At 43.6% G+C, this 25,438-nt stretch overlaps 1 non-coding gene across 1 annotated transcript; it reads left to right on the forward strand.

Moving 5' to 3' along the window:
• Nucleotides 1-7,661: 7,661 nt before the first annotated feature.
• Nucleotides 7,662-7,743, forward strand: trnas-acu (transfer RNA serine (anticodon ACU)). The gene has a single exon. It is a non-coding gene; the product is annotated as a tRNA-Ser (tRNA).
• The last annotated feature ends 17,695 nt before the right edge of the window (nt 7,744-25,438 follow it).

The following is a 25,438-nucleotide window of genomic DNA, read 5'->3' on the forward strand; positions in this document are numbered from 1 at the left end:
ACCTCGATGCTCCCCTGGACAATTGTTCCCCACTCGCGTCATCCTGCTCTATGGCCGCTTGCTCTCTGCCCCCCAACCCCCGCTCCAGCCGCTAGCTCTAGGCCGTGCCACTTCCCTCCTCTAGGCCACTCACTACTCACTCCTACGTCATACTTTGCAGCCCACCTTGCTTCTTCGGGCGGCACGTGGAGACTGGACAAACGTGGGAGCAAGTAGCCGAGAGAAGGGAAGCAGCGCAGCCTAGAGCAAGCGGCTGGAGGGGAGGGGGGATGGGGAGTGAGCGAACGACTGGAGAATGGGGTGACATGATCGGGAGACAATCGGCCAGGGAAGTGGTGTGGGGGAGCAGCGAGGTCTGGAGCGAGCGACTGTGGAGGGTGGAAGCGGCCGGTGCAAATCAGGGGGAGCAAGCGAGTTGTGCCACTTAGTGGTTGCGTTGTCAGCAAACGCAGCCTTTATTGTCCATCCTTAATTGCCCTTGAGAAGGTGGTGGTGAGCTGCCTTTTTGGAGCTGCTGCAGTCCATGTGTTGTACGTAAACCCACAGTGCTGTTAGGAAGGGAGTTCCAAGATTTTGATCCAGTGACAGTGAAGGAATGGTGATATAGTTCCCAGTCAGTACAGTGTGTAACTTGGAGGGGAGCTTGCAGATGGTGGTGTTCCCATTCATCCAATGTCCTTCTAGGTGGTCGAGGTTGGGGGTTTGGAAGGTGCTGTCGAAGGAGGCTTGGTGAGTTGCTGCAGTGCATCTTGTAGATGGTACACACTGCTGCCACTGTTCACTGGTGGTGCAGGAAGTGAATATTTAAAGTAGTGGATGGAGTGCTGATCAAGTGATCTGCTTTGTCCTGGATGGTGTTGAGTTTCTTTGGTGTTGTTGGAGCTCCACTCATCCAGGCAAGTGGGGAGTATTACATCACACTCCTGACTTGTGCCTTGTAGATGGTGGACAGGAGGTGAGTTACTTGCAGCAGAATTCCCAGCCTCTGACCTGCTCTTGTAGCTACGGTATTTTTATGACTGATCCAATTCAGTTTCTGCTCATTGGTAACCCCCGGATGTTGATTGTGAAGGATTCAGCAATGGTAATGTCATTGACTGTCAAGGGGAGATGGTTAGATTCACTCTTGTTGGAAATGGTCATTGCCTGGCATTTTTGTGGCGTGCATGTTACTTGCCACTTATCAGTCCAAGCCCAATCTTGCCCAGGTCTATCTACATGTGGACACGGACTGCTTCAGTATCTGAGGAGTTACTAATGCAACTGAACATTTTGCAATCATCAGTGAACATTTCCACTTCTGACCTTATGATGGAAGGAAGTTTATTGATGAAGCAACTGAAGACGGTTGGGGCCTAGGACACTACCCTGAGGAACTCCTGAGCGATGTCTGGTACTGAGATGATTGGCCACCAAAAACCAGCACCATATTCCTTTGCGCAAGGTATGACTCCAACCAGTGGAGATTTTTCTCCTTGATTGCCATTGACTTCAATTTTGCAAGGGCTCCTTGATGCCCTTGGCAAGAGCAGTCACTGTCACCTCACCTCACCTCCTGAATTCAGCTCTTCTGTCCATATTTGGGCCAAGGCCATAACGAGGTCAGGAACTAAGTGGCCCTGGTGGAACCCAAAATGAGCATTGGTGAGTAGGTTATTGCTGTGTAAGTGCTGCTTGATAGCACTGTCAGCGACACCTTCCATCACTTTTCTGATGATCAAGAGGAGGCTGATCGGGCAGGAATTGACCGGGTTGGATTTGTCCTGCCTTTTGTATACAGAACATACCTGGGCAATTTTCCACATTGCTGGGTAGATGCCAGTGTTGTAGCTTGGCGGGCGGTGTGGCTAGTTCTGGAGCACAAGTCTTCAGCACTGCAGCCAGGATGTTGTCAGTATCCAGAGCCTTCAGCCATTTCTTGATATCATGTGGAGTGAAGTGGATTTAGCTGAAGATTGGCACCTGTGATGCTGGGGACCTCAGGAGGAGGCCGAGATTGATCATCTACTTGGCAGTTCTGGCTGAAGATGGTTGCAAATGATTCAACCTTGTATTTTGCACTGATATACTGGTCTCCCTTATCATTAAGGATGGGGATATTTGTGGAGCCTCGTCCTCCTGTTAATTGTTTAATTATCCACCACCATTCAGGACTGGATCTGGCAGGACTGCAGAGCTTTGATCTGATCTGTTGGTTGTGAGATCACTCAGCTTTGTCTATTGCATGCTGCTTCCGCTATTTGACATGCAAGTAATCCTGTGTTGTAGCTTCACTCATTTTTAGGTCTGCTTGGTGCTGCTCCTGACATGCCCTCCTGCACACTTCATTGAACCACTATTGCTCCCTTGGCTTGATGGTAATGGTAGAGTGAGGGATATGTCAGGCCATGAGGTAACATATTGTGTTTAAATACAATTCTGCTGCTGCTGATGGCCCACAGTGCCTCATGGATGCCCAGTTATGAGCTGCCGGATCTGTTCATTTCTTCCCTCAGATATAATTGAAAAAAAAAATTCTGAAGAAATGCATGAACTAAATAAAAAGGAGAGAGAAATAAATACTGACAAAATAGATGGCAGCATTTGGAAGGTAAAAAGACTTCAGTTTTATTATTGATGAGTGAGAGGAATATATCACACTTTGGGGCTTCTGGAAGTGGATTTACTGATAATCTGGGGAATTGATAGGAAACTGCTTCATAGTTGGTGGAACAAATTCCCGCCCTTGGGGTGTAGACAACAGCTGCATCCGTCCAATAACAGACAGAGTCGAAGTACTGTATCAGGCCTTGTTAACTCAGTTGGTACAGCATGAGACTTTTAATCTCAGGGTCTTGGATTTGAGAGCCTTGTTGTGTGGTTGTTCTTCCCTTTTTCAGTCTTCATCAACAGAGAGTTCAAGGAGTGTTTGAAATTAAATTCAACAACATCACCAGATTTCAACTACTCCCACCCCGCCCCCTCCCAGTGTAATTGACAGGACTCTCAACCTCTGCCTTCCCCCTTCCCCTCCCTCCCAGAACTGCGACAGGGTTCCCCTTGTCCTCATTTTCCACCCCACCTGCCTCCACATCCAAAGGATCATCCTCCACCATTTTCGCCACCACCAGCGTGATGCCACCACCAAACGCATCCTCCCCTCCCCTGTCAGCATTCCGAAGGGATTGTTCCCTCCGCGACACCCTGGTCCACTCCTCCATTTCCCCCAATACCTCGTCCCCTTCCCAAGGCACATTCCCATGCAATCGCAGGAGATATAATACCTGCCCTTTTCCCTCCTCTCTGCTCATTATCTAAAGCCCCAAACACTCCTTTTAGGTGAAGCAGCGATTTACTTGTACTTCTTTCAATTATGTAGACTGTATTCACTGCTCACAATGCGGTCTCGTCTAAACTGGGGAGACCAAACGCTGATTAGATGGAACACCTCTGCTCAGGCCGAAAGCATGATCCTGAGCTTCTGGTTGCTTGCCAATTCAACACTTCCCCCCTGCTCTCATGTCAACATTTCTGTCTTTGGCCTGTTCCAGTGTTCCAGTGAAAATCAACCCAAGCTCGAGGAGCAGCACCTGACCTTTTGATTCGGCACTCGACAGCCTTTTGGATTGAACATTGTGTTCAATAACATCAGAGCATGACTGGTGTCAGGCAACCACAAGCATTAACACACTCTTTGCCTTTGTCCCAGGACAGCTTTGTTATTTAATCTCTCCTGCCCTCTGCCCTATCAAACACCTTCCCCTTTGTTCTCTCCCACATGCCCCTCCCTTTCACTTGTTTAAAACCGAATTCTTTTCTAACCTGTGTCAGTTCTGATGAAAGGTCACAGACCAGAAACATTAACTCTGTTTCTCTCACCACAGATGCTGCCAGAGCTATTGAGTATTTCCCGCACTTTTTGTTTTCATTTCAGATTTCCAGCATCTGCAGTATTTTGCTTTTATTGTGTCAGAAAGTCTTTCCTTGATTCAGTACTCTGACCTCTCTCCAGAATCTCTCTGCTAAAGATTGAACTTTATCTCATTTCACTCACAGCTCAGGGTCAGTGTGGCACAGTGGGACTTCTGGTTGTCTCCCACTTCACAATCCATCAGTACTGAGAAAACAATGGGGAATATTACTCACATGTTGTGCTCTGTAACTTTTTACAAACTCTTTAATGTATATATTGTCTTCCAAAGCAGTGACAGAATGGTGGCTTTAGTGTGTTGTTGAAATAGCTTTTATGAGTTCGTGTTGTCCTAACAGTTAAACAGTTCTTGGTTCAATCCCAGGTTTTGGCACTTTCAACCTCTGCTGTGTCTTTTTCTTTGGCTCCAATTGTCAAGCTGCATGATTTACTCTGAAATTAGCACCAGAGAACCAAGGCACCAGCGAGCATGAGGAGCTGAAATTAGCACAGATCAAATCCACTTAATATTTCTGACTGAAGATGGTTGCAAATGCTTCAGCTTCATCTTTTGCACTGACGTGCTCACCACCACCATCATTGAGGATGTGAATGTTTTTGGAGCCTCCTCATCTTGTTAGTTATTTAATTATCCACCACCGTTCACGACTGGATGTGGCAGGACTGTGGAGCTGTGATCTGATCCTGAGGGAGATATCCGTGCGTGGAGTGGCGGGATGTATGGAGAGTGATCCTGAAGAGGGTGTCCGAGCCTGGAGTGGAAGCTTTCTGTGGAGGTACAGGAGTAGGCCATTCAGCCCCACTGTTTTATAAAGGTTTAGTATAACTTATTTGCTTTTACTCTATGCCTTTATTAATAAAGCCAAGTGTCCTGTTTGCTCTGAGCAACCTTTTCCAACCTTGATCAAAAAAGATTGGTGTACATTGTCTCATTCTTCCTCCCAAACTATATCACTTCACAATTCTCTGTGTAAAATTTTATCTGTTGTGTGAAAGCCCATTTTACCAGTGTGTTTAAGTTCCTCTGAAGTGTGTTACTGTCACTGGCATAGGACGAAATTCACGAGCATTCTTTGATGCTTTCTCCGTGGAAAGAGCAATCTTGCACACTAGCTCAAATGTGGTATTTTGTGTGTTTGGTATCTTTCCTCATCCACCAATATAAGCACAAATCTGTCTCATAATGTGCGGTCTAAGAATGTGCCAATGTTGCAATGTGGTGATAAATTCGTCAGTGTCACAATGTACTCACCAACTGTTTCACTACTTTTCTGATTTCTGGATCCAAGTTTGTAGCTTTCCGCGATCTCTGGTGGCTTAGGGTTGAGCCTCACTTCAAAGAAGAAACGGAAAGTTATGATTTAAAGATTACACTGTCAATCATTCACATCTCTGTCTTCTCCTGAACTTCGAGTTCAAATTTGTTTGTGAAGTTGAGTCACACGTTAAGACAGCACAGTCTTTGTCTTTGTGAAGGAATTGATTTGGGAATGGCTGTTTGAAACTGTCCCTTCTTGCACAGAAATTCAGTGCAAATACTTGATCACTCACAATTTCCTTGAGAGAAATTTGTTCACAATCGCATTCGACACGGAAACTGCCTCAGCATTAATCTCACTGAAGCAGAATGTGACCGTGTTGTATGTTTCAGAATGTTGGTGCCGTTATTTGTCGCTTTTAACCGAGACCGGGACACAGGGAAAGGTTCATCCGAGTTTGGAATATATGATCATTCAGGAGGAAGAAAAATCAACAGGAACCAAATAAGAAAACCCAGTCTCCAGATTTGAGAATCTGCAGATCCGCTTTGGGAATGTGAATCAGAGCAGAATGAAGGGTGAACAGTCCAACTGCCCAGAAGAGATGAAGACACGGCTCAGTCAACACGTTCCCCTGGTTTATGATGCTGGAACATTCCTCACACAGAAATGATTCAACCCAATGACAAACATTCTTGCAGCTGATAATTTATGCTACTGATTTAAGGACTGTCTCATGTGGTTACCGAGTGACGACGAGAAGATATTAAACTTTGTTCTATTCAATCTAGCTGTGATGAAGTTTGAATTTTTCTACCTTTTATAAACAGCATTTGAAGGGTCTTGGTAACAATGTTCAGTGTTGATGAGAGTGGGGTCTGGGTGAGAAGCTGCTGAGCGTGACAGGGTCAGGACTGGATGCAGGAAGTTCTCTGACAGTCTCCCTCTATCTCTCTAATGGGTTTGAGTTGATTTCCGACTGGTAGCTTTTATTTTACTTTTCTTATTTAGAGATACAGCACTGAAACAGGCCCTTCGGCCCACCGAGTCTGTACCAACCAGCAACCACCCATTTATACTAATCCTACATTAATCCCATATTCTCTGCCACATCCCCACCATTCTCCTACCACGTACCTACACAAGGGACAATTTCCAATGGCCAATTTATCTATCAACGTGCAAGTCTTTTGGAGGTGGAAAGAAACCAGAGCACCCGGCGGAAACCCACACAGACACAGGGAGAACTTGCAAACTCCACACAGGCAGTACCGAGAACTGAATCCTGGTCGCTGGAGCTGTGAGGCTGCGGTGCTAACCATTGCGCCACTGTGCTGCTGTTGGTGTTTTGATTGATGAAGGAGTTCCCTCCACCCATTTTTTTTGGACAGACAGTGTGGTATAAGGATGTAAAGGGTTAATGCTGAAGATAGTGTGATCAACCCCTCCCACTGTCAGAGTGATGATGTAACAGTCACATGAGATGAAGTTTGGGAGAAGAGAGAGCAGAACCAAGGACATTGTGTAAATTAGAAAAGAGTTCTTAGTTCTTTCAGCAGGAACTGTGTCCAGAAAATATCGAGAAACTCACAATTTTATTATTCAGGAGTCGGAACACAGATATTAATTCCAAGTGACAGTTCTGGGACCAATTAACAAAAAAAGTAGAGAATAATATTGCTCACTGATTGAAATCCCCCAGTGAGGAGACAGTTAAACAGGTTATCTGTTGGGGCATCCTTCGATCCAAGGTTTCAGCAACATTTAATCTCCATTTTTGGTGAAATTCTCTGTTATTTGCAACTTTTTTTATCAGCTTTGTTGGGCGAGTGAAAAAACTGAAAAAATTGAACAGTTCCATCCTTTCTTTTCTTCCTTCTTCTCTTCTTTCCATCAGTTTCTCTTTTCTGTCCCAGATCAATAAAATGATGAGAATCCCAATTTAATCTGCTGTTTCTGGTGTTTTATCCATTCCAATCAAAATTGCAACATTCCAATCAAATCTATTCGTTATTCCACAGTGTCTCTCCATGTGTTTTATTCTGTTGTATTCTCTCACAGTCTGTTTGATGATCAATGTTACATCTCACTCTCTGTTCTGGTGAAGATCAGAAGCAGTGATATCTGTTTACACCACCCGACAAGTCGGCCTGAGGCTGTGCCTCGCCGTTCATGTGGAGTTAAAGCAATTCTTCCAGTCAGTTGGTTCAGTTGTCATTTCATGAGAAATTCGGTCATCATGACTTCGTCAGTGACCTAATGGTTCAGGTGTCTGAGTGATGTTAATCATGATGTGATGAAATGATTGTATGTTCCAGTCTTTCCGTGGTGGGTTTTCACACTGAGTAGAAACGGGTTGGACATGGTCTGTAAATGTTTCACACCGCTCCATTCCCAACTTCATTTACTGACAGAAGATATATTTCCATCATTACACAGCTGGCTGCACAGCCAGAAACTGTGCTGAAGGTGACAACTATACTTCTGCAACTGACAAGGTGGCAGAGAGGTTAAGGCGATGGACTACTAATCCATTGTACTTTGCACACGTGGGTTCGAATCCCATCCTTGTTGTTAGTTTATGAACTGTTCAGTGTATTGTTTGTGATGGTGGAGTTTATGTGCAAAGTCAGCCTCGAAACCTGTTCTTGTCAATGTCCAGACAGTGATTCCACAATGAGTTATACTTTATTAAAATTGAGACAGACAATTGGAATTCTTCACCCAAACTGCACTGGGATGAAGATCAAATAGGGATCACGAAACGGAGCAGGATTTTTCCTCCCCTCCTTCCTTCCATCTTTACTTTCTCTGGATTTGCACCAAGTGAAAGACAAATGGGAAAAGCAAATGGCGAGGGAGCAGATGCCGAAAATTATCCTTTGGCATGAAATTTATTTTCAAATCTTCTTGATAGATTAAGTGAGTGAGCAATGCTTTGGCAGATGGAGTTTAAAATGAGGGGTCATCTACTACCTACGATAGATCAGAGTGTTTTTTTGTAAGAGGTGAGATGTTAGAAACGGCGGAGGAGCAGAGACCCGAATACTGAATTAATAAAAGCTAGTGGACTGGTAGAAAATAATGTGAAAAGTGAACAGAATCTGAAGATTGGAACTCATGTTGCAGTGATATAAAGCTCTGTGCTCCTGAAGTAAATGTCCAAGCCCAGATTGTGGGGAATCTGTGGAGAGTGATTTGGTTTTTATTCATTCTTGGGTGTGAGTATCGCTGTTCAGGCTAGCATTAATTACCCATTCCTATTGCCGTTGAGAAGGTGGTGGAGAGCTGCCTTCTTGAACTTATGCAGTCCATATGGTGCAGGAACACCCACAGTGCTATTGGGGAGGGAGTTCCAGGATTGTGACCCAACAACAGTGAAGAAATGGCGATATCGTTCCAAGTCAGGATGGTGAGTGACTTGGAGGGGAACCTGCAGGTAGTGAGTTCCCATGCATCTGCTGCCCTTGTCCTTCGAGGTGGTAGTGGTTACGAGTTTGGAAGGTGCTGTTGAAGAATACTTGGCGTGTTGCTGCAGTGCATATGGAGATGGTACACACTGCAGCCACTGTTTACTGGTTGTGGAGGGATTGAATGTTTAAGGTGGCGGGTGAGGTGCCGATCAAGTGCGCTGCTTTGTCCTGGATGGTGTTGAGCTTCTTGAGTGTTGTTGAGTGGGATGTATTCCATCACACTCCTGACTTGTGCCTTGTAGATGGTGGACAGGATTTGGGGTGTCAGGAGGTGAGATACTTGCTGCAGAATTCGTAATCTCTGACCTGCGCTTATAGCCACAGCATAGATGTGACTGGTCCAGTTACGTTTCTGGTCAAGATGTTGATGGTGGGGGATTTAACGATGATAATGCTTCTGAATATCAAAAGGTAGATTTTGTTTCTCTCTCATTGGAGATGTTCACTGCTTGGCACTTGTGTGGCCAGAAGGTTGCTTGTCACTTATCAGCTCAAGCCTGAATGTTGCTCAGGTCTTGCTGCTTGCAGGCACAGACTGCTTCAGTATCTGAAGAGTTGTGAATCATCATCTAACATTCCCACTTCTGACTTAAGTTGAAGAGAAAGTCGTCATTGAAACAGCTGGGATGTTAGGGTCTACGACACTACCCTGAGAAACTCCTGAGGCAATGTCCTGGGCTGAGATGATTGGCCTCCACTAACCACAACATCTTGTTTTGTGCTAGGTATGACTTCAACAAGTGGAGGGTTTTCCCCCTGATTCCCATTGACTTCAATTTTGCGAGGGATCCTTGATGCCACACTCACTCAAGGGCAATCACTCTCACCTCTCCTCTGGAATTCCAGTCTTTCGTCTCTGTTTGGACCAAGCTGCAATGAGATCATAAGAACAGAAAATCGGAAGAACTCATAGCAGGAGTAGGCCATTAGGCCACTCGAGCTTGCTCCGCCATTCAATAGGATCATGGCTGACCTGATCATGACCTCAACCCCACTTTCTTGCCTGCCCACATACCCCTTGGCTCTCTTGTAGATAAAAATCTTGAAGACATTCAATGACCCAGCCTCCACTGCTCTCTGCGGTAAAGAATTCCAAAGATTAATGAGCCTCTGAGAGAAGAAATACCTTCTTAAATGAAAAAGCCCTAAATCTGAAACTGTGTCTCCTAGTTCTAGATCCCACCACGAGAGGAACCATCCTCACAGCATCTACCCTGTCAGGCCCCCTCAGAATCTTATATGTCTCAATACGTTCTCCTTTCATTTTTCTCAACTCCAATGAGTATCGGTCCAACCTGCTCAACTTTCCTCATAAGACAACACCTTCATCACAGGAATGAATCCAATGAACCTTCTCTGAACTGCCTCCAATGCAAGTATATCCCTCCTTAAATAAGGAGACCAAAACTGTACACAGTACTCTAGGTGTGGTTTCACCAGCACCATGTACATTTGTAGCAAGACTTCTCTACTTTTATACTCCATCCCCCTTGCAATAAAGGGTAACATTCCATTTGCCTTCCTAATTATTTGCTGCACTTGCATGGTAACTTTTTGTGATTCATGTACGAGGACACCCAGATCCTTCTACACCGCAGCATTCTGTAATCTCTCACAATTTAAATAATATTTTCCTGTTGTATTCTTCCTACCAAAGTGGATAACCTCACATTTTCCCACATTATACTCTATCTGCCAAATTATTTCCTGGAGTTGAGAGACCCTGGCAGAACCTAAATTGAGCATCGATGATCAGATTATTGCTAAGTGTGTGGTGCTTGATAGCACTGTTGATGACATCTTCCATCACTTTGCTGATGATTGATAGTAGACTGATGGGGCGGCAATTGGTCAGATTGGATTTGTCCTGCATTTTTTTTGTGGAGAGGGCACACTTGGGCAACTTTCCACATTGTCAAGTCGATGCCCGTGTTGTAGCTCTACTGGAACAGCTTGGCTGAAGGCGCAGCTAGTTCTGGAGCACAAGTCTTCAGTACTAGTGTGGAAGTGAGCAGAAAGGCATGGCACTATGCTTAATGGGAAATATAGCCAAGTTAGAAATAGTAGCTTTGCTGAGCTTTGATTTTAAGTGGCAGAAACCACAATGAAATAGTTAAAAGTAAAGGCAGAGCGTGTGAGACTGTAAAGACTAGCCAACACTGGTAATTGCAAAGACATCTGTTCTTTATGGCCTGATTGTGTGACTCCCTGTGGTTTGGAACAAATGGACTCCTGTGAATCAAATGATGTCCATCCCTGTGTGAGTGATAAGGAGTGCTCGGCCCCTCTTATCTTCGTGAACTGCCACTACTTGATGTAGCTGCAGACTGCATGAAACACTCAGGAATGTACACCTAACAGAGATAGCAGGATGCGCCGCAATTACTTGTCACAAGGTAGAGACAGACTCATGATCCATGCAGGGAGTGAGACTAGAATGATTATTGATGATTCCTATGCTCTTGCTAATTAGCTTGCTTGTCTGCTTTGTTTTATCTTGCTGGTACAAAACAATATTTTATTAGTAACAAGTATGTATTGAAAATGGAGTGTATTGTCACCTCAGTAACAGATGTACTGCATGTCACCACGTGGGTGAAGTCGAATTGTATCGCACTGATTGGTTAAACAAGGGGGTATAGCATGAATCTTAATGTATAAACAGTAGTACCTGTATCAAAAAACTTCACTTACTCTAGTGGACCAGACAGACTCTGGGTGGAGTCAGTGTCGTTGCATTAGAGTAAGTCAGCCGGCTAAATGCGCAAATAAAGTAATTGATTTTACCTATACATCCGACTCAGTATATTTACTGAACCAGACTGAAGGCAAAAAGAACTCAGGTTTACACTAGAGCCGGAATGTTGTTAGGGCCCATAGTCTTTGCTGTTTCGAGTGCCTTCAGCTGTTTCTTGCCATTATGCGGAGTGAAGCAAATTGGCTGAAAACTGGAAGCTGTGATGCTGGGGACCTCAAGAGGCCAAGATGAATCATCCACTGAGCAATTTCTGACTGAAGATGGTTTCAAATGCTTCAGCTTTATCTTTTGCACTGACGTGCTCGGCTCCACCAACATTGAGGATAGGGATGTTTTTGGAGCCTCCTCATCTGGTTCGTTATTTAATTATCCTCCACCTTTCATGACTGGATACCTAGTTTCTCAGGGCAGTGTCCAAGGCCCAACCATCCTCAGCTCTTTCATTGATGGCTTTCTCTTCAACATAAGTCAGAAGTGGGAATGTTCGCTGATGATTCACAACTCCTCAGATACTGAAGCAGTCTGTGCCTGCAAGCAGCAAGACCTGAACAACATTCAGGCTTGAGCTGATAAGTGACAAGCAACATTCTTTGATCTGATCCTGAGGGAGATATCCGTGCGTGGAGTGGCGGGATGTATGGAGAGTGATTCTGAAGAGGATGTCTGAGCCTGGAGGGCAGAATCTGTGGAGAGTGGTCCTCAAAGGATGTCCGTGTCTGGAGATTTAGGATCTCTGAAGAGGGTCACCAAGCCCATAGTGCTGGGATCTATGGAGAGTGATCATGAAGTGGGTGTCCGAACCTGGAATGGCGGGATCTGTGGAGAGTGATCCTGAAGTGGGTGTCTGAGCCTGGAGGGCAGAATCTGTGGAGAGTGATCCTGACGAGTGTGTGTAAACCTGGAATGGAAGCTTTCTGTGGAGGTACAGGTGGAGGCTATTCATTCCCAGTATTTTATAAAGGTTTAGCATAACTTATATGTTTTTACTCTGTGCCTCTATTAATAAAGCCAAGTGTCCTGTTTGCTCTTAGCTACCTTTTCAACATTGGTGTACATTGTCTCTCTGCTCCTGCACCCAGTTTAGAATTGTAACCTTTCATTTATATGGCATTCTTCCTTCCAAATTGTATCACCTCACACTTCTCTGTGTAAAATTTCATCTGTTATGTGAAAGCCCATTTTACTATTTTTTTTTAAGTTCCCCTGAAGTGTGTTACTATCACTGGTATAGGACAAAATTCCTGAGCATTCTTTGATGCTATCTCCATAGACAGAGCAATCTTTTACGCGAGCTCAAATGTAGGATTTTGTGTGTTTAGTATCTTATTTCACCCACCAATAGAAGCACAAATATGTCACGTAAATCTTGTTCACTGCAGTCCCTGCTGCTGTTTGCTGCCTACATTTACAGACTTTTATCTCAACCTCGACACCATGTTCTCTAATATATTCAGGGGGCATCAGCAGAGAAAATGTTTACCAAGCGTGGCAAGTGCAAGGAAGTGTTTATTTACGGCATTATGTCATGAATATAATATACAAATACATTACATGTGTGAATCATCAAGATGTGTCTGAATAAATGGAACCCCGTTACAATAAACACTGTTACCTTTCAATGTTTAGCGGACAGGTTTGACGGCTTGATGTGTGTGATTCCCTCATTAATATGTTTGCACAAAGTTCGGGGAAAGACGGAAATATGAATAATTTATAGGGAAATCTTTTAAACATATTACCACATTTATCACTCACAAAGATCTGCAAACACATGGATTCCAAAAGAACCTGAGTACAAAATCACCTAAAATAAACACAGCCAGAGAGACTTGCAATAACCTGTAGCTCAGGGAAACTACATGATGTTATGGAAGTGATTCTGTTTCTTCTGTTAAAATATTTTTTGAAGAAGTCATAATCAAACTGAATAAATGTGGGACCAGTTCTTTTTCAAGAGAGCACCACAAGAGCCAATTTGGCAACTATGTGTACTGTTTGTCACATAATTCAAGTTAAATATAGAACAGAAACCATGGTAACATGGAGATGTGGTTAGGGAAGTCATTCGCGCCCCTTGATTGGACAAGCTCGGCAGCAGCAGCGTACACCTAAGACAGCAGAAAACTCACAAGCTTTTGGTTGTAGAGTCAGTGTGTTTTACCTGCTGGAGTGAGCCGCTGATAAAGTTAGCCTGAAGAAGTGTCAAGGAAGGAGAAAAGACCACAACCCAGCTTGTTTTCCAGAAAATCTTTAAAAGACCCTGCGAAGTCCACTGAGTTAATTCATCTTGTCGCATGTCTTTGAAGAAGGCCTGCTAAAATTAATTCTCAATGCCTTCTGAAAAGAACTGTTCTAAAATACCCTAGTGACCTGTCTACGTATACTCAGAAGTTAGACTGTATTCCAATTTTGGAGCAACGTATATCATCTGATGTTTTCTTCAAAAATGAGCAAGTAAACAGCCCAAGAGGTTTTTTTTGTGTTTGTAACATGTTGGAGAAATTTTCTTAGCTTTGCTAATTATTACTTAACTTCGTAGAAGCAGAAAAGCAGGAGACAGCTTGTAGCTAATCTAACCACAACCAACAGTCATAAAATGTAGACAGAGCAGCTAACCACAATCAGACGTTAAGGCCAGATATGGTGTCTGGAGTGGGCATTGAATTAAGGAACTAGCTTGTTATTGTTGAAACTGATGTTTTGCTGACCTCGGACCCTGCATGGTGCACCGTTACGTAGGCAGTCTTGTGGGTGCTTATCGAATTGTGAAACTGTTAGCTCTGCCTCTTTTATGCTATATTAGTCCACGGCGATCTGTAGCTTTTTGGGTGTAGCACTGGACCGCCTTTAGGTAAGGTGTGTTCCCCCATGATATCATGCAATAAAGTGTTTGTTCTCAACGTCTGAGTCCGGAGAATTTGTTAAACAATTGGGCACAATCTGGATTTTCTCCAACAGTTTGGCATAGTTGGCAGGATCCCTGAGTTCACGGGATCCAAAAGAACCTAGTGAAAAAATAATCAACAGGATCAGGGGTAAGTCAACTTTTCTGCGACCCTGATATCCCAATCACCCAGCCTGAGCCGGAATTAAGAGGACAATTGGGTGCCACGTGAAGGCCAGGATTTAAATGGGCGAAGGGAACAAAGGGGTCAAGGAAGAATTGGCTGAAACCTGATCAGAAAAGGTCTAAAATTGAGTAAGTTAAGCTCACACATGGGAAGTGAGTAATTCTGCGAAGGGAAGTTGAAAAGTAGATAAGTGGAAAATCCAGTAAATTTAGGAATCTGGCATAGTCGGCTGGGCCGAATACCTGATCCCATTGAGTATACGAAGTTAACTCTCAGACATGGGAAGTGAGTAAAATACAGTGACAAGATATGGGACAGAGATGACTGGGGCTGTAACTAAATTACCAAATTGACCCAACAGGCACGTTTTCGGGGCTCCTGAGTACACCCGCTGATCTGGCCCGAGAGAAAGATGCGGGTGACAAGAGTTGGATAACGAAAATACCGTTGACCTGAAGAGACAGGGATGAGCCGGTTAGCTGACCTTGAGAATTTAACATTAACTGCGCCTGTTTGTCTCCTTGTGTGTGGTTTTGTCTTTTGTTTGTGTTAATGTTGTTTATTCCATCGAAATTAACTCACAAAATTAGAAGGTTTTGAGAAAGTAGACGTAGGAGTGGACTCAACGGCTTCCAAGAAGGAAGGGTTGCCCCCGGGGACGAGTAATCCATGTCCTCTGGAGAATGGCGACCCACGTCCGTTTCCCCCCTCGAAGAAGACGCAAAAGCGCCACGGTAAATATGTGTTTTAAAGATAGGTATGTTTTAGAGTAAAACAAGTAACTATGTCTTTGATTCGACTGTGAGAATGTCGGAAGCTTCCGTGAATGAATTGAATATCTGGATTTTACAGTTTGTGTTCTGTCGAACTGACTGTCGTTAACTCTTTGTTGTCTGGCTTTAATGTTAAAAGCATGAGTCTATTAAGTTGTTTGGAATTGAATGAGTGTGAAAAGTGATTGTTGAGTGTGTTCATTTCGATTTAAGATTGTGCACCCAGGAATGGGATATAAAATTGAATTATATTTTAACTTAAAGTTTTATTTTTAGTTGTTTTTGCAACTGTGAAAAGGCAATGAACAATTTTCTGAGGGATAAGCTTCAGCCTTGAAGGTCTGAACATGTCTGGCAGAAATCTAATTTGGGGTTTGGAACATTGTTTTAATTGGAAACTTTGCTATTGTTTTATTTTACAGTCTAAATTTGAAGACATGTTTTATTGACTGTTATATTGTTTTAAGGGAGAGATAAATAAACAAAGGAGATATAGGAAAGATTCTGTCTGTTTAAAAAGCTGGTGTTAAGTCTTTTGTTGTAAGAATGATAAATAACGTTTTCTTTAGTTTTTGGTTTTATTACAGGCTGGCACCTGAAGAAAGAGCAAGAAAAATGACGTAATTTACCTATCTTTTAAAATAAGCACATGCTATTCTGTTCTGTTGTGTGTAGTTAATAAGTATTATAAGTTAATAAGTTTGAATTGAATTAATACTGTTAAGGTTAATTGACCTGTTTAAGTTGAAGAACTGGAAATTTCATTTGTTGCAACAATGAACTTTCAAGTTTATTATGTCATGTTTTGGAGGAGTCTTAAGTTCCGGACGTGGGACTCACTCATGTAACATCGGCAGTTTTGATTTTTTTAAAAAATATTTATTGCAGTGAATTGGAATTTGGAAACAATTGAAGTTTAATCTAAAAATGCTGTCTTTCCTGATGGAGATGCTTTCCTTTGAAGTTGAAAATGTTACACATGATTTTGTTGTTTATAAACCCTAAGGATACCAAAAGGATTGAAAAAATTTTAAAATGGATAGTTCTTTTTGATCACGTAGCTGAGAATGTTTTGCTCCGCCCCCTTGGATACAAACAAAGAACTTAACCCGCTGCAGTTTTTGCATTGCTGAGAGTCAAATTTATACATATTGGATATTGCCAAATTTTACATTTCTAAGTTGACAGATAGAATTGGACAAATTAACCCATTGGGCTCAGGGGCAGAGCCACAATGGATTCTTTTTAAGCAGGTGACGGCAGGTTCCAAGGCCACATGAGAACTGATGCCACAACAAGAGATCCAGCAGCTTTGAGAATTTAAAACTTAATTGCAGACATCAAATATCACAGCATCTTTATCAATGAGACAAAATGCTTGAGAAGGAAAGATAGTTGCAAACACTTCTGTCCTTAATGGACAAAAAGTACAACCAAGTCTGGGCATAAGAAATTGGAATCAATAAACAAAATTTAATTGATATGAGTGGTTATTTAAAGCACTCAAAGGGATATCTATCTGATATTTAAGAGGACAATCAAAGTTTTAGAAAATAACAAAATCAGTGGTTAAACATTAGCAATGGATTCTGGTCCATACAGTTGGCACAAGAGTGTGAATATAAATTTGCGTTTATGTTCAAGGGACAACAGTACATCTGGACGTGTCTCTCTCAGGGATTTTATAATAATCCATCGATATTCCACCTTCCTTCAGAAGGTCAGAGTGAAAGTTAGGCTGAAAATGGCACCGATAATGAAGGAAAAGGTTTCTTATTTGGGAATAGTAATAACACAGGGAAAGCATGAGACAGAGCAAAAGTGAGTGCAGCCAATCCCCGAACTCCTCCTAGCGCAAGATATTAAAGCTCTAAGATAAAAAAAGGATAGTTCCTATTTCAGGTTGTGAGATTAAACAGACAAGAAGCACCAACCCCACGGTTAACCCCACATCCGAATTACCGACGAGTAAGGTTACGACCCAACAGCCACAAGTGACTGGTCTCCCTTGCCTTGCATTGACTACAGGACCAGAAAATGGACTTGCGATAATAAAAAACGAATAAAATTGTATATGATATTGTAAAGCTTGAGTTGGTAACGGTAATATTGATTTTCTCAGACATCCAGCTACCTGACTGGTGCCCTGAGAAGACCCGAGAGTTGTACAAGATATTACTGTGACAATTGTTGAGAAAGGAATTTGGTAATGATACAATGATATTTTACCCGATGTTGTGGAAATTGGAAAAGAGGTAATTGGAACAACATTGTCCATTGTCTGAGTGTAGTCTGGAAAACCAGGTGATCATATGTCCTCATCCTATAGATAAATTGGCAGAATCAAAATGTGGATTTAATGCCACTGTAAATAGCACCAGGGAGGCTGGGAAAGCATTGTCAGGACTAACCCATGTGGCCTATGTGGGAAAGGGGAGATATTGCTTAACCACCACAGCGAAGGAGTACCAGTATGGACAGAAACGGACTTGTCCGGTGAGCAACAGTTCATTTTGGTTCAACCCACAAATACCAACCCGAGTAGGGAAAATGGAGTTGGTAGAGAAACATAAACAAAAGGCAGAAACGATAACTGTGACAGAAAGTATTAAGGAGGATTTGACATATTACCTCCGGGACTATGAATATACTATTCAACCATTGCCCACACACTTGGGTAAAGATAGACAGCAGCTAGAAGCCATTGCAAGCTGGAACAACAGTCGAAGATGCTACAAGATGAGATTGACAAGATAAATGATTCTACCTTGCAGGAGGACTTCTGGAACTGGGGTCAGACGTGCAGATACACCCCTGGTTTAGAATCATCTCCCATGTCCTGATAGTGGTTTTGGGTATCATGGTGTTAGATGTGACATACTTAATTTGGCAACTTAAGAAATTAATTAGGCGATGCAAGAGGATGTATGAACACAGGTTGGACAGCTACCCGAAAAGCAATTAGTGTTCGAACTTACTCTGTCAAAGGAGGGACAATTAGTTATGCCATAAAAGGGTAATTGTATAACCTTTTCATATATACTTAAAGTGAGCAAATGAATGATCAATGTACTTTATGAAATTGTATTATGTTTATACAATCGATAATGTAACAGTGATGTTTAAATGAATTTGTAATTGTACAAGTGTACCACCCTTTTATTTTGTAAGCAAGTATTTGAAGCCCCTGCAAAACTTATGCCTTTACAGAGTTCCCGCTGCCCCCTTGTGATATAAGCAGGCGACGTATTGAGTGCGACCCCTCCGGGTGTTGAAGGCTGTTTCTAGACAAATAGAGACCATTAAAGGCACCGAGGTGGGATCAAGGGAAGGATTCTTAAAACGGTTGTAGAAGAGTCAAGAGGGGACTGTGAGAAGGGAATTTTAGAATTTTAAGAACAGAATATTATGGGGACATTTAAGCTGAGATTAATCAATCATGTATTGCTAGCTTGGCCTTGCGGCTGCTACAGCGCAATGGCAGAAAAAGATATTATGCTTCAATGATTACTTTAAGCCCCTGCCTCTCCCTCGACTCATGATGATGCTGTATTATCATGGTATGATAAAAGGAGGGATTGTTGGAGAAATTTTCTTAGCTTTGCTAATTATTACTTAACTTTGTAGAAGCAGAAAAGCAGGAGACAGCTTGTAGCTAATCTAACCATAACCAACGGTCATAAAATGTAGACAGAGCAGCTAACCACAATCAGACGTTACGGCCAGATATGGTGTCTGGAGTGGGCATTGAATTAAGGAACTAGCTTGTTATTGTTGAAACTGATGTTTTGCTGACCTCGGACCCTGCATGGTGCACCGTTACGGAGGCAGTCTTGTGGGTGCTTATCTAATTGTGAAACTGTTAGCTCTGCCTCTTTTATACTATATAAGTCCACGGCGATCTGCAGCTTTTTGGGAGTAGCACTGGACCGCCTTTAGGTAAGGTGTTATCCCCCATGATATCATGCAATAAAGTGTTTGATTCTCAAGGTCTGAGTCCGGAGAATTTGTTCAACAATTGCGTGCAATCTGGATTTTCTGCAACATAACAAAATGTAAAAAAATTTTTTTTAAATCCCTTTCATATTTTCAGTTAACCGGTGTATGTGTGTGTGTGCATGTGGCTCGAAGATTTAAAAAAAAGACTTTAAAAGTAAAGGTGAAAAGGGAACTTTTAAAATTTCCACCTGTGTGTTTATGCTTTACTTCATGACTAGTTAAAACTTGTTCTACAATAAATGAATCATTTTGTTGTTCATTAAAGAAACCTGATCAGTGTCTTCTATTCTGGGAAAAATAGAGTCTATGATTGACTGTTTCAGTAAGTGGGAAAAGTTAAGATAGATGTTGTGACCTGTGGAGAAGTGGGATGAGAATAAAGAGTGCCCTACTCTGCCCTTAGTTGTCACAGCATTTGTGACCTGCCTCTGCAGCTTTGTTGGCTCGAGTGTTTGTCCAATAATCAGAAAATCTTGGATTCACATCCTTGCTTCAAAAGTTTAGCTATCAATCGTTTACATCTGTTTTCTTGTGAACAGATCTGTTTGAGAATCTGTAGATCCGCTTTGGGAAAGTGAATCAGAGCAGAATGAAGGGTGAACTGTCCGACTGCCCAGAAGAGATGAAGACACAGCTCAGTCAGCACGTTCCCCTGGTTTATGATGCTGGAACATTCCTCACACAGAAATTATTCAATCAATACTCATCTGCCAAGTCGGTCTGAGGCTGTGCCTCTCTGATCATGTGGAATTAAAGCAATTCTTCCAGTCAGTTAGTTCAGTTGTCATTTCATGAGAAATTCGGTCATCATGACTTCGTCAGTGACCAAATGGTTCAGGTGTCTGAGTGATGTTAATCATGATGTGATGAAATGATTGTATGTTCCAGTCTTTCCGTGGTGGGTTTTCACACTGAGTAGAAACGTGTTGGACATGGTCTGGAAATGTTTCACACCGCTCCATTCCCAACAGGCCATGACCTGATGTGATGGAAATTTCATTTACTTACAGAAGCTACATTTCCATCATTGCACATCTGGCTGCACAGCCAGGATCTGTATTGACCAAACAGCTGACAAGGTGGTCGAGAGGTTAAGACGGTGGCGTGCTAATACATTTTGCTTTGCATGTGTGGGTTCGGATCCCAATTTTGTCATTAGTTTATGAAGTGTCTAGTACATTGTTGTGGGGGAGCTTTTGTGGAAAGTTGGCCTGGAAACATGTTCTTGTCAATATCTCACTGGTGATTCCAGAATTGTTTGTCCTTTATTAAAATTGAGACAGACAATCGGAATTCTTCACCCAAATTGGACTGGAATGAAGATCAAATAGGGATCACGAAAAGGAGATTTTTCCCTCCCTCCTTCCTTCCATCTTTACTTTCCCTGGATTTACACCAAATGAACGACTAACGGGAAAAGCAAACGGCGAAGGAGCAGAAGCAGAACATTATCCTTTGGCAAGAAATTTATTTTCAAATCTTCTTGATAGATTAAGTGAGTGAGCAATGCTTTGGCAGATGGAGTTGAAAATGAGGGGTCATCTAGGACCTACGAAAGATAGATCAGAGTGTGTTTTATAAGGGGCGAGATGTTAGAAACTGGAGAAGCAGAGACCCGAGTGCTGAATCACTAAACGCTAGTGGACTGGTAGAAAATAATGTGAAAGGCGAATGGAATCTGAAGATTGGAACTCATGTTGTAGTTATATAAAGCTCTGTGCTCCTGAAGTAAATGTCCAAGCCGGAATTGTGGGGAATCTGTGGAGAATGATTTGTTTTTTATTCATTCTTGGGTGTGAGTATCGCTGGCAAGGCTGGCATTTATTGTCCATCCCTAATTGCCCTTGGGAATGTGGTGGGGAGCTGCCTTCTTGAACTGCTGCAGTCAATGTGGTGTAGGAACACCCACAGTGCTATTGCAGAGGGAGTTCCAGGATTTTGACCCAGCAACAGTGAAGAAATGGTGATATAGTTCCAAGTCATGATGGTGAGTGACTTGGAGGTGAACCTGCAGGTGGTGGTGTTCCCATGCATCTGCTGCCCTTGTCCTTCGAGGTGGTAGTGATCACGGGTTTGGATGGTGCTGTCGAACGTTACTTAGCGAGTTACTGCAGTGCATCTTGTAGGTGGTACACACTGCTGCCACTGTGCTCTGGTGGTGGAGGGAGTGAATGTTTAAGGTGGTGGGTGAGCTACCGATGAAGAGGACTGCTTTGTCCTGGGTGGTATTGAGCTTTTTATGTGTTTTTGGAGCTGCAGCTATCCAGAAAAGTGGAGAGTATTCCATCACACTCCTGACTTGTGCCTTGTAGACAATGGACAGGCTTTGGCATGTCAGGAGGTGAGATACTTGCTGCAGAATTCCCAATTTCTGACCTACGCTAAAAGCCGCAGCATAGATGTGACTGGTCCAGTTTAGTTTATAATCAATGATAACCCCCAAGATGTTGCTGGTGAGGGATTCAGTGATGATAATGCTGCTGAGTATTAAAAGGTAGATGGTTTGATTCTCTCTCATTGGAGATGTTCACTGCGTGGCACTTTTGTGGCAACCAAGTCGCTTGTCACTTATCAGCTCAAGCCTGAATGTTGTTCAGGTCTCGCTGCTTGCAGACATGGACTGCTTCAGTATCTGAGGAGTTGTGAATCATCACCTAACATTCCCACTTCTGACTTAAGTTGAGGGGAAACTCATTAATAAAACAGCTGAGGATGGTTGAGCCAAGGACACTACCCTGAGAAACTCCTGAGGCAATGTCCTGGGCTGAGATGATCGGCCTCCACCAACCATAATCATCTTGCTTTGTGCTAGGTATGACTCCAACAAGTGGACAGTTTTCCCCTGATTCCCATTGATTTCAATTTTGCTGGGGATCCTTGATGCCACACTCACTCAAGGGTAATTACTCTCACCTCTCCTCTGGAATTCCACTCTTTTGTCTCTATTTGGAACAAGCTGCAACGAGATCATAAGAACAGGAATAGTAGCAGGAGTAGGCCATTTGGCCCCTCGAGCCTTCTCTGCCATTCAATAGGATCATGGCTGATCTGATCATGGCATCAACCCCACTTTCTTGCCTGCCCCCCATAACCCTTGACTTCCTTGTAGATAAAAATACAAAGATGAACAACTGTCTGAGAGAAGAAATTCCTCCTCATTTCCTTCTTAAATGGAAAATCCCTAATTCTGAAACTGTGTCCCCTAGTTCTAGATTCCACCACGAGGGGAAACATCCTCTCAGCATCTACCCTGTCAAGACCCTTCAGAATCTTATATGTCTCAATACGATCACCTCTCATGTTCCTAAACTCCAATCAGTATGGGTCCAACCTGCTCAATCCTCCTCAAAAGGCAACCCCCTCATCACAGGAATAAATCCAGTGAACCTTCTCTGAACTTTTTTTTAAATTTCCAACATATACTTTATTCGTTAAAAAAACTATAAAAAGATACATTACAAAACAGTTCAAAAACAGCACCAAGTCAACAATACAAAGATTGCAAAGGAGATCAGTTTCCTTCAGTACAGGAGTGAATTGCCTCACAACCCTTCCATTTCATTTTACCTGCCATGTACTTTTTGCAGCAAACAAATATTTTCTGGAATAAAAACAAGAAATACTGGAACCACTCAGCAGGTCTGGCATCATCTGTGGAAAGAGAAGCAGAGTTAACGTTTTGGGTCAGTGACCCTTCTTCGGAACTGACAAATATTAAAAATGTCACAGGTTATAAGCAAGTGAGGTGGGGGTGGGGCAAGAGATAACAAAGGAGAAGATGCAGGTTGGACAAGGCCACATAACTGACCAAAAGGTCATGGAGCAAAGGAAAACAATATGTTAATGGTGTGTTGAAAGACAAAGCATTAGTACAGAATAGGTGTTAACGGACTGAATATTGAACAGCAGCAAGTGCAAACCTGAAAAAAAAACAGTGGGTAAGCAAACTGAATAAACTAAGATGAAATGAAATAAATGCAATATAAAAGGTTGCAAAAAATGTAAAAAAGCAAAAAAGAAGAAAAACGAAAAAACAGCTAAAAATGAAAGTAAAATGGGGGGCTGTCATGCTCTGAAATTATTGAACTCAATGTTCAGTCCGGCAGGCTGTAGTGTGCCTAATCGGAAGATGAGATGCTGTTCCTCGAGCTTGCGTTGATGTTCACTGGAACACTGCAGCAATCCCAGGACAGAGATGTGAGCATGAGAGCAGGGGGGAGTGTTGAAATGGCAAGAAACCGGAAGCTCAGGGTCCTGCTTGCAGACCGAGCGGAGGTGTTCCGCAAAGCGGTCACCCAGTCTGCGCTTGGTCTCCCCAATATAGAGGAGACCACATTGTGAGCAGCGAATACAGTATACTACATCGAAAGAAGTACAAGTAAATCGCTGCTTCACCTGAAAGGAGTATTTGGGGCCTGGGATAGTGAGGAGAGAGGAGGTAAATGGGCAGGTAATACACCTCCTGCGATTGCAGGGGAAGGTGCCATGGGATGGGGACGAGGTGGTGGGGGTAATGGAGGAGTGGACCAGGTTGTCGTGGAGGGAACGATCCCTTTGGAATGCTGACAGGGGAAGGGAGGGGAAGATGCGTTTGGTAGTGGCATCACGCTGGAGGTGGCGAAAATGGCAGAGGATGATCCTTTGGATATGGAGGCTGATGGAGTGGAAAGTGAGGACAAGGGGAACCCTGTCACGGTTCTGGAAGGGAGGGGAAGGGTTGAGGGCAGAAGTACGGGAAATGGGCCGGACACGGTTTAGGGCCCTGTCAACAACAGTGGGGGGGATTCCTCGGTTGAGGAAAAAGGAGGTCATACCAGAAGCACCGTCATGGAAGTTAGCATCATCAGAGCAGATGCGTCGAAGACGGAGAAACTGGGAGAATGGAATGGAGTCCTCACAGGGGGTAGGGTGTGAAGAAGTGTAGTCGAGGTAGCTGTGGGAGCCGGTGGGCTTATAATGGATATTGGGAGACAACCTATCCCCAGAGATGGAGACAGAGAAGTCGAGGAAGGGAAGGTAAGTGTCAGAGATGGACCACGTATGGGTGAGAGAAGAGTGGAAATTGGAAGCAAAGTTGATAAAGTTTTCCAGTTCGGGGCGGGAGCAGGAAATGGCACCGATACAGTCATCAATGTCCCGGAAAAAGAGTTGGGGGAGGGGGCCTGAGTAGGGCTGGAACAAAGAATGCTCGACATATCCCACAAAAAGACAGGCATAACTAGGACCCATGCGGGTACCCATAGCGACACCTTTTACTTGAAGGAAGTGCGTGGAGTTGAAGGAGAAGTTGTTCAATGTGAGAACAAGTTCAGCCAGGCGGAGGAGGGTGGTGGTGGATGGGGACTGGTTGGGCCTCTGTTCCAGGAAGAAGCGGAGAGCCCTTAAACCATCCTGGCGGGGGATGGAGGTGCAGCGCGATTGGACGGCCATAGTGAAGAGGAGGCGGTTGGGACCAGGAAACTGGAAATTGTCAAAATGACGCAAGGCGTCAGAAGAGTCACGGATGTAGTTGGGAAGAGACTGGACCAGCGGAGAAAAGATAGAGTCAAGATAGGAAGAAATAAGTTCAGTGGGGCAGGAGCAGGCTGACACAATGGGTCTGCCGGGACGTACCCGTTTGTGGATTGTGGGAAGGAGGTAGAAGCGGGCTGTCCGGGGTTGCGGGACTATGAGGTTGGAAGCTGTAGAGGGAAGATCTCCAGAGGAGATGAGGTCAGTGACAGTCCTTTGGACGGTGGCTTGATGTTCGGTGATGGGGTCATGGTCCAGAGGGAGGTAGGAAGAAGTGTCTGTGAGTTGGCACTGAGCCTCTGCAAGGTAGAGGTCGGTACGCCATGCAACAACAGCACCACCCTTGTCTGCAGGTTTGATGACCATGTCGGGGTTTGACCTGAGAGAACGGAGTGCCTCAAGATCAGAGGGGGACAGGTTAGAGTGAGTGAGGGGGGCAAAGAAATTGAGATGACAAATGTCTAGCCGACAGTTTTCAATGAAGAGATCAAGAGCGGGTAAGTGGCCGGGGGCGGGGGGGGGTCCAAGTAGAGGGAGAATGCTGGAGGTGGGAGAATGGGTCTGCTGGTCGGGAGGAGGACTCCTGGTCAAAGAAGTGAGCCTGAAGGCGGAGAAATATTTTCTGGATACAGCCCGAGGGGATTTCCATGGATCCAGTCCCTCACTTCACCTTGGTGGGGGTAC

The sequence above is a fragment of the Heterodontus francisci genome, unplaced genomic scaffold, assembly GCF_036365525.1.
Source record: "Heterodontus francisci isolate sHetFra1 unplaced genomic scaffold, sHetFra1.hap1 HAP1_SCAFFOLD_61, whole genome shotgun sequence".
In the NCBI taxonomy this organism is placed as follows: domain Eukaryota; kingdom Metazoa; phylum Chordata; class Chondrichthyes; order Heterodontiformes; family Heterodontidae; genus Heterodontus; species Heterodontus francisci.